At 43.6% G+C, this 14372-nt stretch overlaps 1 protein-coding gene across 13 annotated transcripts in view; it reads right to left on the bottom strand.

Annotated features, from left to right (window-relative positions):
• The window catches only part of LOC147022380 (uncharacterized), a 214946-nt gene that overhangs the window by 99369 nt on the left and 101205 nt on the right, over positions 1-14372 (bottom strand). For 3 of the 13 annotated variants that reach the window (XR_015061216.1, XR_015061215.1, XR_015061214.1), the window contains exon 1: positions 4140-4343. The exons of 6 other annotated variants lie outside the window; for them this stretch is intronic. The gene's annotated coding sequence lies outside the window, so the exon portion shown is untranslated. Of the gene's footprint in view, positions 1-4139; positions 4344-11621; positions 11765-14372 lie in introns of those variants that run through there. 4 more of the 13 variants (XR_015061209.1, XR_015061211.1, XR_015061213.1 and 1 more) reach the window with 3 other exon arrangements.

The following is a 14372-nucleotide window of genomic DNA, read 5'->3' as shown; positions in this document are numbered from 1 at the left end:
TGTTTTACCATGTTCATAAATCAGTTACCATTATTAAACATGAGCAAATACAACCTGTCGCTTCGCTGACGGGGATATTAAGGGAGTGGGGGGGGGGGAGAGGGATCAAGAGAGAGGAAGAGAGAGAAAGTAGGGGATGGATGGAGGGGTAGGAGAGGCAGGGGATAGAGGGAAGGAGAAACTAGGAAGGGGGAAGAACGAGGAAGGGGGGGAGGGGAGGTGGGGAGAGTGACGCCTCACCAAACGTTGCTATACACGGGAGGGAGGGTGTGATGCGAGGGGGGGGGTGTGAGAGATAGAGAAAATGAGCGAGTGAGGGGAGGAGGAGGAGGGGGGAAAAAGAGAGAAAGGCAAGGGGTGGAGGTGGAAGTGGGGTTAGGAAAGAGAATATGTTACGCTTAATAACCTAACACAAAAAAAAAAACAAAAAAACCTCAGAACAGCTATACACACAATAACATAACAGTCTTTGTAAAGTAATCTGCTGGCACATCTGCAAAAACTTTGATATTCAGAAATCTAAACGATGCAAAAATCAAGAAAATGCCCAAAATACCAAGAATTCAAGAATGAAGTAAAAAGATCCTGAAAGCTGAAGAATGCCAAAGTTGTACCAGTGATAGCTGGAGCTATCAGAATAATGACAAAGAACCTCACAGAGATATTAAAAACCCATCCCTGGGAATATTATTACAAACAAACTGCATTTGGAAACTGTCTGGGGGTCAGCGACGATCCTGAAGAAAATCCTCGACACAAAAATTTGAGAACAGAAAACTTCACAGCTAGGTCCATGAATCGTGACCCCCTTACTGAAATGAAGGTGGATACTTTTAGCCCACCCTGGGAGGACTCCATTCCACACTCTGAAACCCACATATGGAGATACCAATCAACAACACATACACACACACGGAGGTGGATACTTTGAGACCTGGTAGGTCTCTGTTTCACCTCCTGATGAAACCCATCCACATGTGAAAATAGCAGGCAACAACAGCAACTTGCACGTACGTACAGTCCAAACACCTCTCAAACACACAATCGGAATGTTCAAAATTATTTGCTTTTAGTGCTGTGGTCCAGAAAAATAATTGCTCTTAGTTTGTTGATTTACAAGGTCCAAGTCCTTCTTTTCATTAATTGAATTACATCATAACTTCAGGGTCTTCTATTTATCATGAACGCAAACAACTTGGAGGTTTGACTCCCACCACAACCCACCCCTTATATCCATCCATTGGAACCATGCTCTGTGCAGAGCGTTGGTGCTGCCTAAGCAGTCTCCTTGGCCATTGGGCACAATCCTGGACGGGTCGCCACTCCAACACAGTATACCAGAAAGCTGGCACTCATTTTGCCAACCTCGGAAGGATGACAGGCAGAGTCAACCCCACCTGGTATTTATTCAACAGATGAGTGGGATTTGAACTCAGGATCCTCAGATCCCAAGCCCACCACCTTAACCATGAAGTCAACACCAGGAATACACAAAACACGCCCCCAATTATATGCCTTTAAACCTTCTCTCACCCAACCTCCGTGACATCTTTAACACCCACCAACTATTGCTAGCAGACAAGACACCCAGCTTATCGTCCATCTGAGGCACGGCACACTTTGTGATGTAACGCCCTACTTACAAAGCACCAATCCAACAATTTAAAGTTGGGTCGGGACTCGGTAATCGAAAACAGACGAGAAAGTTCAAAAGGTAGGTGCACTCACTACCTTCACACCATCCTGTCAGGACACCCTGTGCAGTAATCATCATATGGGACACTTAACCTGATAACTAATTAACATATTTGAAAATGTTCATGCTTTGTTTTTGCACAGTAATGTAAGCTTCACGGGAGCTTGAGTAGACGTTACACGAAGTGTTGTTGCAGGTAACACAATGGAAGAAATAAAACTTAGCCAGCCTATTCCAGTGCCACTGCAGGACGAAGGCTTCCCACAACTCATGTTGAGGATGTTTGGCATAATTTCCACACTTGGCAAGTTCAAGTGATATGGAAATAATAACTGGACCTTTTTGTAACAACCACAAAAACCAGCACAAGGCAGTCAGCCAATTAGACTGCACAGGCTCTGAGATTTAATGACTTGCATGAACAGTTCGAGATTTGGAGAGGATAAGAATTCAACACAAGAATAACGAGTTCATAGAACCTCGTGTAGTGTTCATACGGAAGGGCCTTGCCGTTCATGGGAGTTCCGTTCTTGAAAATCCACATAAACCGCACGTACGAAAACTTAGGGGGTAATTGGGAAAATAGGGTTAGGAGACTTCGACTTAAAAATTTGTCCAAATTGTACCTTTAATTAACATGTTTGTGCATAATTGTTTTTGTGCTGTTTGTTTTCATGAATAAAATCTGAGTTATTAGATTTTCTCGGAAGGCTTTCCACCAGATGTTGGAACATTGCTGCGGGAATTTGCTTCCATTCAGCCGCAAGAGCATCAGTGAGTTCAGGCACTGAATTTGGGCGATTAGGTCTGGCTCGTAGTCGGTGTTCCAATTCATCCCAAAGGTGTTCGATGGGGTTGAGGTCAGGGCTCTGTGCAGGCCAGTCAAGTTCTTCCATACCGATCTCGACAAACCATTTCTGTATGGACCCCGCTTTATGCACGGGGTCATTGTCATGCTGAAACAAGAAAAGGCCTTCCCCAAACTGTTGCCACACAGTTGGAAGCACAGAAGCATCGAGAATGTCATTGTATGCTGGAGCGTTAATATTTCCCTTCACTGGAACTAAGAGGCCTAGCCCAAACCATGAAACACAGCCCCCAGAACATTATTCCTCCTCCACCAAACTTTACAGTTCACACGATGCATTCGGGCAGGGAGCGTTCTCCTGGCATCCGCCAAACCCAGATTCGTCCATCGGACTGCCAGATGGTGAAGCGTGATTAATCACTCCAGAGAACTCGTTTCCACTGCTCCATAGTCCCATGGCGGTGAGCCTTACACCACTCCAGCGGACGCTTGGCATTGCGCATGGTGATGTTAGGCGTGTGTGCGGCTGCTCGGCCATGGAAACCCATTTCATGAAGCTCTCGACGAACAGTGTTTGTGCTGACGTTTCCAGAGGCAGTTTGGAACTCGTTAGTGAGTGTTGCAACCGACGGCAGACGATTTTTCTGCGCTATGCGCTTCAGCACTTGGTGTTTTAAAATGTGTCCGTAATTGCAATTTGACCTTTTGACCTTTTGACCTCACCCGAGTCGATTGTCGAGCAAACAAGAAGGGGTGTGTATGGGTGGACAATGGAACAGGATCGATGAGAGTACGACATGGCTTGCTGGTCATGGTTGCTGGACAGTGGCTTGCTGGCCACTACAGGTATTTTGGGGAGTGGGGGAGGGAGGTGGTGGTGGTGGCAGGGAAATACCACGTCTCACACAATTAATCACAGAGAGGAATGGAAGAGGACATTCAAAGAGGAACAGAATTGGGTTCAAGAAAATGGCTTCTAGGCTTTAAACCTCCTTGAAGAAAAAGAGATGACACTAGAACGGCACTCAGTGGAGCACATACCTCCTCCAGGCTGAACAGTTTACGTTTTATATCCCACTAATGGGTAGGATCTGGATCCAGAACTGAACCAAAATCAAAATGGCTTGTTCTTGTTACACACACAACCTATCCACCAAGATTAATCTGAATCCGTCCATAACTTCTTGAGATATCCTGCTCACAGACAAACAGACAGACAAACAGGAGTGAAAACAACTTCAGTGGCGGAGGTAAAAATGTCAGTAAGAATGAAATAATCATTGTGTGCAAGAAGGAAGTCTTCAAGATAGCCATGGAGACACCCTTGAATGTAATGGAGAGTTTAGGAAGCAGTGCAGGATGCTGGACAGAAATCCCAAAATCTTAGGAAATGTACACAAAAATATCTCTGATCTGCTATTTGAGGTTGAGACCTTATTTACATTGCTACAACAGAAGTATCAAACATTCAGAGTTCAGGGACGAGTTCAAAATCCAAGCTGGTGGTCGAAAATAAGACAGTTTGAAAAGAAGAGATACTGGATGTCAACAATGATTTTGGATTCCAATACAACACTTGTGTTTAAAAGTGAGCTAACTGTTCTGAAGGTGAGGATAAGTCTTTGTACTTCGTACCTTGCTGGATCGTGGTGTTGTTGGAAACTTCGAAGCAAATCGGCACCGAATGAAGCACCTGCTGTGGAGAAGAGAGATGTCGACTTTGAAGAGCAGCTTAGGAGGAAAAATGCAATGATGGCAGCTGGGTCCATTACAGACGTGAAGTTTTATCGAACTCGAGTGAAGTCAATGGCATGCCATTGCAAATCCGCATGCTTCTCAACTAAAGTGAAGTTGAAAGATGGCAAAAAGTTCCACCAGGAATGAGCTAATATCAAATTTAGAGTTTAAAATTCCCCCCCCCCCCGTTTTGACCCCTGTGACCTAAAGTCACCACCACCTGTGGCATGTACCGGGGGGTCAAATCGAAAAAAAATTGTTCCATATTTCATGCGTCACTAATGATGATTGCACAGACAAAGTTGTAGTTTGAAAATGTTTAAAAATGTGCTCGTAATTGCATTCGTTGGGATTTGACCCTTTGACCCGCCCCAGGGGGCAAGGCCACAATTGATGGTACATACTCTTGCAACTTCTTGACATGTGATCATAACTACAAGGTTTGTTGAATTTCTGCCCATCTGTTTCGGAGATAGCATGATGGACGAACGGGCAGGCAGACAGACAGAGACAGACAGACAAAGCCGATTACAATATACCTCCCCTCCCCCCATTTCAGACAAACGGCATCGGGATAACAAGCCTACATCTACGGAAGTTGCTCCCCAAAATAGGTATTTGCTCTCTTCTCAGAAACTGCACACACAATTTCGTTGAAACTTGACCACAACCTTCATCACCCATGATGTACCAAAGTTTGTTCACAACATTTAAAAAACTGGTTCATTGGTACATTTTGCTGATTCCGTCCCACGTTGACATCCTCCTCGGTATCATTATTCTATCAGGTGAGTATCCAGGGGTATTGCCCCTATTTTTATATCGTAATTGTCATGCAGTCAGATTCAGTTGCCCATGCTCGAATCCAATGAGTTACTGAGTGACTACATCAGGCCCCTGCAGCAGAGACCTCCCGCTGAATCCCATATCCAGAGCTGCACTACTGCGCGGTTTGAAGTCCTGTGCTGGCCGACTGCCGTGCTGAGGCAATTACATGATAGATCTTATCTTTAGCCAAGCTTACCAAATTACCTGATACGATCTCATCAAATTAATGAATCAATATGCCTTTAACAGGACTAGATTATAGCTACCAGATGAAACCATCGCGAGCAAGCAACATGAGTGGTGAGCCGGACACCAAGTGAAGTTTAGAAATTGTATTGTGTAATGTCACATACAGTTTGTACAAAAGCAAGCAATCGATCATCTGCAAATTTGCCCACTACCACATACAAGCCCACGATACTAACAAGGAATGGGAACCTTAATTATCCTATGCCTTAGGCCTTCTGACACACACCATAGAAGACAAGGGAGACAAATGACAACAGAGTTCCGATGCCAAACCCAGAAAGTTGATTGTGAGGAGAATGCCCACTTTAGATGCAGTTGGTCCAAGCAGGTATGTGAGGGGTGTGGGAGGAACATGGCCTGATGGAGTGGGTGTATCACCAGCAGGACAGGGTGTGGCTTCCTCCTCTCTGAGCTCGTTCCAGGACGCAGCCTCCAGCTCAGTTCTGGGATGATGGCTGTGAATTCCGGTCTGCCAACACCTTCATAGAAGGTCGCACCGACGTCATAGCTGACGATTTATGCCCCCTCCCCTCACCTTTGCCATTGGTCCAATCCATGACTGGTGGGCGGGGCTTATGCCTTTTTCGCACCTTGGGTCGCAGTTCCTTTGCATCCGTGCCTGCCGAGATGACGACCGTGTCTCCAGAATGACAACTTTTTCCACCTCAACTTGGGAAAACGCCCTAGCGTAGCACAAATAAGGGCACATTGAGACAGAAAATAAGAGGAATAAAACATCAAGGCTCACAGGAATGAGGAATTTAAGACACACACAACGGGGTGGGTTTGACATTTATAACTATACGAAATGGCGACGTGTATCTACAATGCCATTTAATCACTTTGCGATTATTCAAAACACTCCATATGGGAATGACTATGCTATATTAAGCATTTATTAACCCCAAGGAATCATTTCCACAACATTATAATCACTGAGGCCGCTAATTTGATGAACAAGAAATGATAGAAATCAACATCTATCAGTCTCATCCATGGATATTTCCTGTATTTCCTATATTCCTGTGAGTCTGATTTTCATTCAGGAACATAACAATTATGGTTAACCATTTTGAAATTGCCACTCTTTTGTTTAAACCATTAGTCCCCAACCTGCGGCCCACGGAGCCCTATACTGCGGCCTGCAAGGACTTTCCAATCAAAACACATTTCCTTGTAGGAATTTTAAAGGGGTTTACACAATGCCACTTCCGGCCACTGCCGGCCAGCGCCATGACCTGAAAAGCCTTACAAAATGCCGCTGCCGGCCACTGCCGCTTACCGCCGGGAGGACTCAAATCAATTTGATTTTACCTTCCGGCATCTTGCGGCAGTATTTAATGCCCTCAACGTCTCCATGCAGGGAAGAGGCAAGCTGGTCCACAACCTCTATGGCTGCATCCAGTCCTTCGAGAACAAGCTGGAGCTGTGGGAGTCACAACTGCGTGCCGGCCGACTCGACCACTTCACTGCTCTGCAGACCCAGCACGGTGAGGATGAGACCGTTTTTGATGGTGAGAGGTATGCTACAGAGGTGGCCCATCTGAAGAAGGAGTTCGAGAAACGATTCCAAGACTTCTACAAGCACAAAGTCAGCTTCGAGATCTTCGCCATGCCCTTCTCATTCGATCCCTTGCAAGCCCCAACGGACCTGCAGGAGGAGCTGATCGAGCTGAAGAGTGACATCGACATCAAGCCCAGTTCCTGGAGAAGGAACTCCAGGAGTTCTACAGGGGGCTACCCCGCCAGACCTTCCCCAACCTGATCAAGCATGCCCAGAAGTTGTTTTCCATGCTTAGCAGCACATACTTGTCCGAGCAGTTCTTCAGCAAGCTGAAGTACTCCAAGAACAAGAACCGAAACGCCTTGTCTGACATGCACCTGGAAGACACTCTTCGTGTTGCTTCCTCCCATCTGGTGCCCGACATCAACTCTATTCTGGGAGAGCAGAAGCACTATCAAGTTTCTCATTGACTCTGAAAAAAATGCATCAAGTTTCTCATTGACTCTGAAAATGTTTCTCAGTATCAAGTTTCTCAATAAAATTCATCAATTATTTTTCTGGCTCCCAACATCCTTGTGAGTAGTGAATGCGGCCTGTGGGATCAAAAGGTTGGGGACCACTGGTTTTAACACTGACAATTATGTTTAAAGCACGATTCGAATTACAGATTTTGAGCCAGTAACGGCAGGATAAAAGTGCCCGGTGAGCCAAGCCAAACTGAGTCTGTAGATACACAGCAAATGCTCAAAAGGCCTCGTTTACCATCACTCTTCATTTAGAAAGTTTCATGCTTATTCGAGAACACTCATGAAGGAAATATCTGCTCTATTCTATGCATTATTAACACCTGGGAACCATTTCCACAACAATACTTTCTATGGGCATTAATGCAAGATGTCGGCCATGACAATTATTTGTTTGTCACCGATTCAGAGATTCACTTGAATGCAATTGCATTTTCAAAAAGGACAAAGAGGAATAAGAATAAGAAGCGACAAGTCTGGAGACGGCGATGGTTTACGAGCAATGTACACGGTTCGCCTTTTTTTATTTTTTGACCTTCGAGGGGATGCCATGGGCAAACTGGCGGGAATCGGGAACCAGAGTTGGTGTCAAAGCCACCCAATGCTCGCCTGTTTATACATTTATCGTTTTTAAAAGACTCGTTTAATAATTAATATTTTTTATAAAGCATTGCAGTGAAGTCTGATCCACATAATTTTAAAGCAATATATGTATTTGTATATTGTAATCAGTAACAAGAGCGCAAGTGAGCACAATATCCACCCGAACAAGAAGGTATATACAGAATTGTGCTACCACATGGAAAACAGCAACCACTTTAGATGACGAACGTATGTCACGACACACCGTCTCCACAGTCTGTACCTATGTACCAAATATGAAACGTGAAAGTTGAAAACTTTGGGAGTTAGAGTGCAGACAGGAACAGATGGAAAACAGCATCCTGGTTGCCATGGCAACCACTTTAGATGACGAACGTATGTCACGACACACCCTCTCCACAGTATGTACCTATGTACAAAATATGAAACGTGAAAGTTGAAAACTTTGGGAGTAAGAGTGCGAACAGAAACGGACGGACGGACGGAGACAGACAGACAGACAGACGGACGACAGGTATCACATTATACGCCCCGATATATATATATATATATATATATATATATATATATATATATATATATATATATATATATATATATATATATATATATATATACAGTAGACGAGGTGTAAGTCGGCAGCGTGTAATTCGTCACTTCGCCTAAGTCGGCAGCGTCAAAAAGTCCCGAATTTATCTCATGTTAAGTCCCTATGAATAAAGGGTCATCCCTCTGTAAGTCGTCATCTCTAAGTTGTCACTTCGTCAAAGTCGTCAGATGTTGTCGGTTCCCACGTAATGGAAACTCAAGTAAATTACGACGCCTAACTCGTCACATGGAACTGCTGCCTCGTGAGAATCCCGATTTCATGGAATCGTGATGCTCGCTCATTGGTTTACACCACCAGTGATAGGCTATTTATAACTGCGTACACACGTTGATCGCACTGCAGGCAGGACAATGGTGACTAAGCATAAGCTTACAACTAAAACCTACCAATAAAAATAAGACATTATCCAGTTTTGCGAGGCAAACCCACTGATGAAGAAAACAGCCATAGCTGAGAAGTTGGACATCAAACAGCAGACATTGAACGATATCTTGAAGAATAAGGGCACGATGTTTGGACAAGTGGAGAAGATCGCGAGGCCGGTGGTAAGTGTGAAACGCATGAAATGTGTGTCCTTTGAAGATGTCGATGACGCGCTCATCATCTGGTTTCGGCAAATGTCGGCTCAGCCAAATATTCGGTTGGACGGTGAAATGTTGCTGCTGAAGGCACGTAAATTCGCTGCGGACCTCGGGCATGATGATGCCGAGACCTTGCTAATGCACTGGATAGACAGATTCAAAGTGAGGTGGGGAATCGGCAAGGTCAAGAAGTGCGGCGAATCAGGCAGCGTGGATTTGGCAGTGGTGCACGACTGGAAGGATGGCAAATTGAAAGACATCTTGGAAAGGTATCAGCCTCGGGACGTGTACAATGCCGATGAGACTGGGCTTTTCTGGCAGATGCTGTCAGAAAAGTCTCTGGGGTTCGTTGGTCAATCCCATCATGGTGATAAGCAGGCGAAGTTGTTGTTTTACAGTTGTTCATTATCTTTACTTTTGATAAACTGATTCATGAATTCCATCTTTGCTTGATCACTTTCCAACTCACCAATGAACCCCCACCTATGCCCCGAGGATTGTGTTTTCCTTTTGGTACAATAGCTGGCTCTCACACATACGTGTCCAGGCCACGCGCGACTTCATCCTTCACCCCACAGTCATCATGAATGTTCGCATAAGCGCAAGTCGTCACTTTTTTCTCGGTCCCGATGGTGACGACTTACGCCTAGTCTACTGTATATATATATATATATATATATATATATATATATATATATATATATATATATATATATATATATATATATATATATATATATATATATATATATATCGGGTGTATATAAAAATAGTGTAGTAGATAAAAACATTAGAAAGGAAACTAGAGGGGGAGCACTCGGGAGAGTGCAAAACCTCTGCCGCCAATACTGCTGGGTCACTCAAGTGAACCTTATATCTTTTTCATTAAATATGATGTCAACAGTGCTGACAGTTATACTTTTCTCCAACATTTTTTTTTGGGGGGGGGAGGTTGGAAATCACTTAAAACATGTAGAAATGCAAAAAAAAAATTCAAATTTTGTTGAAAAAAAAGTTGCAAAAATTTTTTTTCTCTAACAATTTTTTTTTGGAGGGGGGGGGTTGGAAATCACTTAAAACATTTAAAAATGCAAAAAAAATTTTTTTTCTCAAACAATTTTTTGGGGGGGTTGGAAATCAAAACATGTAGAAATGCAAAGAAATTTCCTTTTTTGGGGGGGTTGAAAATCACTTAAAATATGTAGAAATGCAAAAAAATTCTCTATTTTTTGGGGGGGGGTAACAATTTTGGGGGGGAGGGGGTTGAAAATCACTTAAAACATGGAGAAATGTAAAAAAAAGATTTTTTTTTTCTCTAACAATTTTTTTTTGGGGGGGGACCAAGTCCAGAATTTAATGGCATGATCCTTGGACCATACCTAACCCCCCCCACCAAGTTTCGGCGAAATCCGTCGAGGAGTTTTTCCGTAATACTGTTCACAAACAAACAAACAAACAAACAGAAAGGGGTGAAAACAGTAACCTCCATCCATCTTCGAAGATGGCGGAGGTTAAAAATAACTTGCACCAAAAACTTTAACATTTTCACGCTGACGCTGACGCTCACGCCGGGGGTATCGCTATAGCTCTCTGTTCTTCGAACAGGCAAGCTAAAAACGTAAATGATGAAAGTTGTAGTACTCGAAGAGCACTACTTACATACCAACTTTCAGTCAAAACAGTTGAAAACACAAGGAGCTCGATTGCCCAATTTATTGATTTTTTTGACATTTTCTAAGTTCGTGACCCTGTGACCTTGACCTTGGGACTAAAATGAAAAATCGAGCTCCGTGGGGCTATGCAGCTGCCATTGGGCTAACCAAATACCGAAACCTCTGCCAGATTAGATAAACCCTCTCGGAGAAGATGTAACTTGAAATCTGCTACCCCCTAAAAACATGTTTTTGGGGCGTGGCTCTGCCCATAATGGGTGCACCATGCCCATTCTCAGGAAAAAAAAAAATTCTCAGGAAAAATTCCAATTTAAAGCTATCTACCAACTCTACCGTCACTACCATTCCAGGAACACCATTATATGCATCAACTACTCTCTCAATGGAAGATCGCTGCCCTCTGCTTTATTACCATCTGAACTCTCATCTTCTTTACCCTCAATCTATGGCCCATGGTCTAAACACTGTCCACTCTAATGAAAAAATCCACGACACCCCTATGTTGTCCACACCCTCCATTATCTGAAATGTGTCCCCTTGTAATCACCTCCTTTCTCATGTATGAAGTCCTGCTTCCTTAAGATCATCATAACTGCTATTCAGGTACGAAGGACTTCAGACTGAGAATAATATGGAATAGGCAAAGCCAAGAAGCGAACGTAGAATTCTTCTTACATTCGCTTCAAAAATATATCAAATTAGTCTTTTTGCGATGAAAAAATAAACATGGCCTTAACAATAACATTACCTTCACAACAACAACTACACCGCCGAGAACAGCATCTCATCTAAAAAAAATTAATATTACCTCAACATCACCTTCACAACAACGACACCGCCGAGAACAGGATCTCATCTAAAAAAATTAATATTACCTCAACATGACCTTCACAACGACAACTACACTGCCGAGAACAGGATCTCATCTGAAAAAATTAATATTACCTCAACATTACCTTCACAACGACAACTACACCGCCTAGAACAGGATCTCAACCAAAAAAAATTATATTACTTCAACATTACCTTCACAACGACAGCTACACCGCCTAGAACAGGATCTCATCTGAAAAAAATTAATATTACCTCAACATTACCTTCACAACGACAACTACACCGCCTAGAACAGGATCTCATCTGAAAAAATTAATATTACCTCAACATTTCCTTCACAACGACAACTACACCGCCTAGAACAGGATCTCATCTAAAAAAATTTAATATTACCTCAACATTACCTTCACAACGACAACTACACCGCCAAGAACAGGATCTCATCTAAAAAAATTTAATATTACCTCAACATTTCCTTCACAACGACAACTACACCGCCTAGAACAGGATCTCATCTGAAAAAAATTAATATTACCTCAACATTTCCTTCACAACGACAACTACACCGCCTAGAACAGGATCTCATCTAAAAAAATTTAATATTACCTCAACATTACCTTCACAACGACAACTACACCGCCAAGAACAGGATCTCATCTAAAAAAATTAATATTACCTCAACATTACCTTCACAACGACAACTACACCGCCAAGAACAGGATCTCATCTGAAAAAATAAATACTAGAAGCGAACGTAGTATTCTTCTTACATTCGCTTCTGACTTTACCAAAAACTTGTTCACAACAGTATACGCAATTTCCGGCTACTTCGGCCTGGATTCGGAATTAGCGATCAAATAACGCAAATCACGATTAAAAATTATTTTTTGATGATGCGGGAGATATCTTTATTAAAATCAGTGGAAGAAATATACACCATGTCTGATATTATTTGGGTCTTTCATGTCTCCGACGATGCCTTTATCTCCCGGCATGCATCATTCCCCATGACAAAAACCGGAAACAAAAAAAAAACAGAAGCAAAAAAAAAACGGAAGCAAAATGGTCATAGCCAACGACACGGATTCACAATTGCCAGGGTATTGTGTTGTTTTTGTTGTTTCCTATTCTCTCATGTGCACGCGTTAAGTAATATTCACAAGATAGAAATAAAACCCAATCGTGTTTATACACCGCACAGCGTTTAAAAACAACCGGAAGCAAAAGGTCATAGCCAACAACACAGATTCCAAATTTTCGGGGTGCTGTTGTTGTTGTTGTTGTTGTTGTTGTTGTTGTTTCGTATTCTCTCATGTGCACGCGTTAAGTATGAAGATGACTACGTTCGCTATTATTGTGATGAATTAAAGGATGTGACGCGCGATTACGTGTCGCGCAGTCAGATAAAACCGTGATGCCGCGCGGTTGGTGGGATTGTCCCTGGGGCATTGTCATTTAAGGTGGTGGTTCACTTGGTGCTCGTTGAATGTTGAGAATTGAGAGTATACCGGACTCTGTGCTTATGTTGGCTAATTGCTGATTTATTTTGCGGTGATCGACTGCACGTGTATTCCTTGCTGCACATGTATTCCCTGATGTGTCTGTAGAATCGGCTTCAATCAAGTGAAATAAAGCCTACACTCCGAAGGTTTTTCCTCGCACTCACTTCAATTTATTTCACTTGATTCCTTCGGCTCCCTCAACCGACTATGGACAAGATCTACAAGCCGGAGAGGTTCGATGCGGACCCCAACACTACTGACTCGGAAATGAAGTGGTCGCATTGGTTCCGTTCCTTCTCACACTATCTGACCATCATTGAAGAGGGAGCCAACAAACTGGCTGCACTTGTAAACCATGTCTCGCCCAGCGTATTCAGGCTCTTCTCCGAGTGTGACACCTACGACGCAGCGATCGACGTGCTGCGGGCGCTCTACGTGAAGCGCGAGAACGAGGTATACATACGACATCTTCTCAACACAAGCAGGCAAGCAGCTGGGGAGACAATCGATCAGTTCCTGCAAGCTCTGAGGCAGTTGGGCAAAGACTGCAGTTTCCGGGCTGTAACCGCCGAGGAACATCGAGATGAAGTGACCTGAGAGGCGTTCATCCAGGGGCTCCGGTCAGCCCCCATTCGGCAACGCTTACTGGAAAAAGCACAACCCACTCTTGAAATGGTAGCTGACCAGGCCCGAGCTATGGATATGGCTCAGCAGCAATCTGAGTCATATGGGACACCAGTGTTGCTAATGAACGCTGCTACGGCGGAAACTCAAAGAACCCCCCGGGATACCTCCGACACTGAGGATGGAGATAAACCCGAGGAATCGGATACCCAGACCTCGTCAAACTCCTCAGCAACTACTTCAGTTGGTAAATGCTTCTTTTGTGGGTATAAAAGACACCCCCCTAACAAATGCCCCGCCAGGGATGCCACATGCATGAACTGTGACAAGAAAGGGCATTATGCCAGGGTATGCAAATCTACTCTTAGGAGAAATAAACCCACTTCTGCGGCTCTCTACTCACAAAAGAAAGTAACAGCGGCTTCACCGGGGAATCTATCCAAAGTTATCATCAACGTACGAATTAACGGGCATATGGCTGAGGCTCTGATTGATACCGGAAGCTCTGAAAGTTTCATCAACAGCTCACTAGCGAAAGACAGGAAATGGAAGATCCACCCGACAGACAATACGGTATGCATGGGCCTCCACATCACTAC

The sequence above is a fragment of the Eptatretus burgeri genome, chromosome 8 (assembly GCF_056783735.1).
Source record: "Eptatretus burgeri isolate ZD-2024b chromosome 8, Ebu_testis_v1, whole genome shotgun sequence".
Lineage (NCBI taxonomy): Eukaryota > Metazoa > Chordata > Myxini > Myxiniformes > Myxinidae > Eptatretus > Eptatretus burgeri.
The sequence above is the reverse complement of the archived record's forward strand: the minus strand, read 5'-3'. Positions and strand labels throughout refer to the sequence as shown.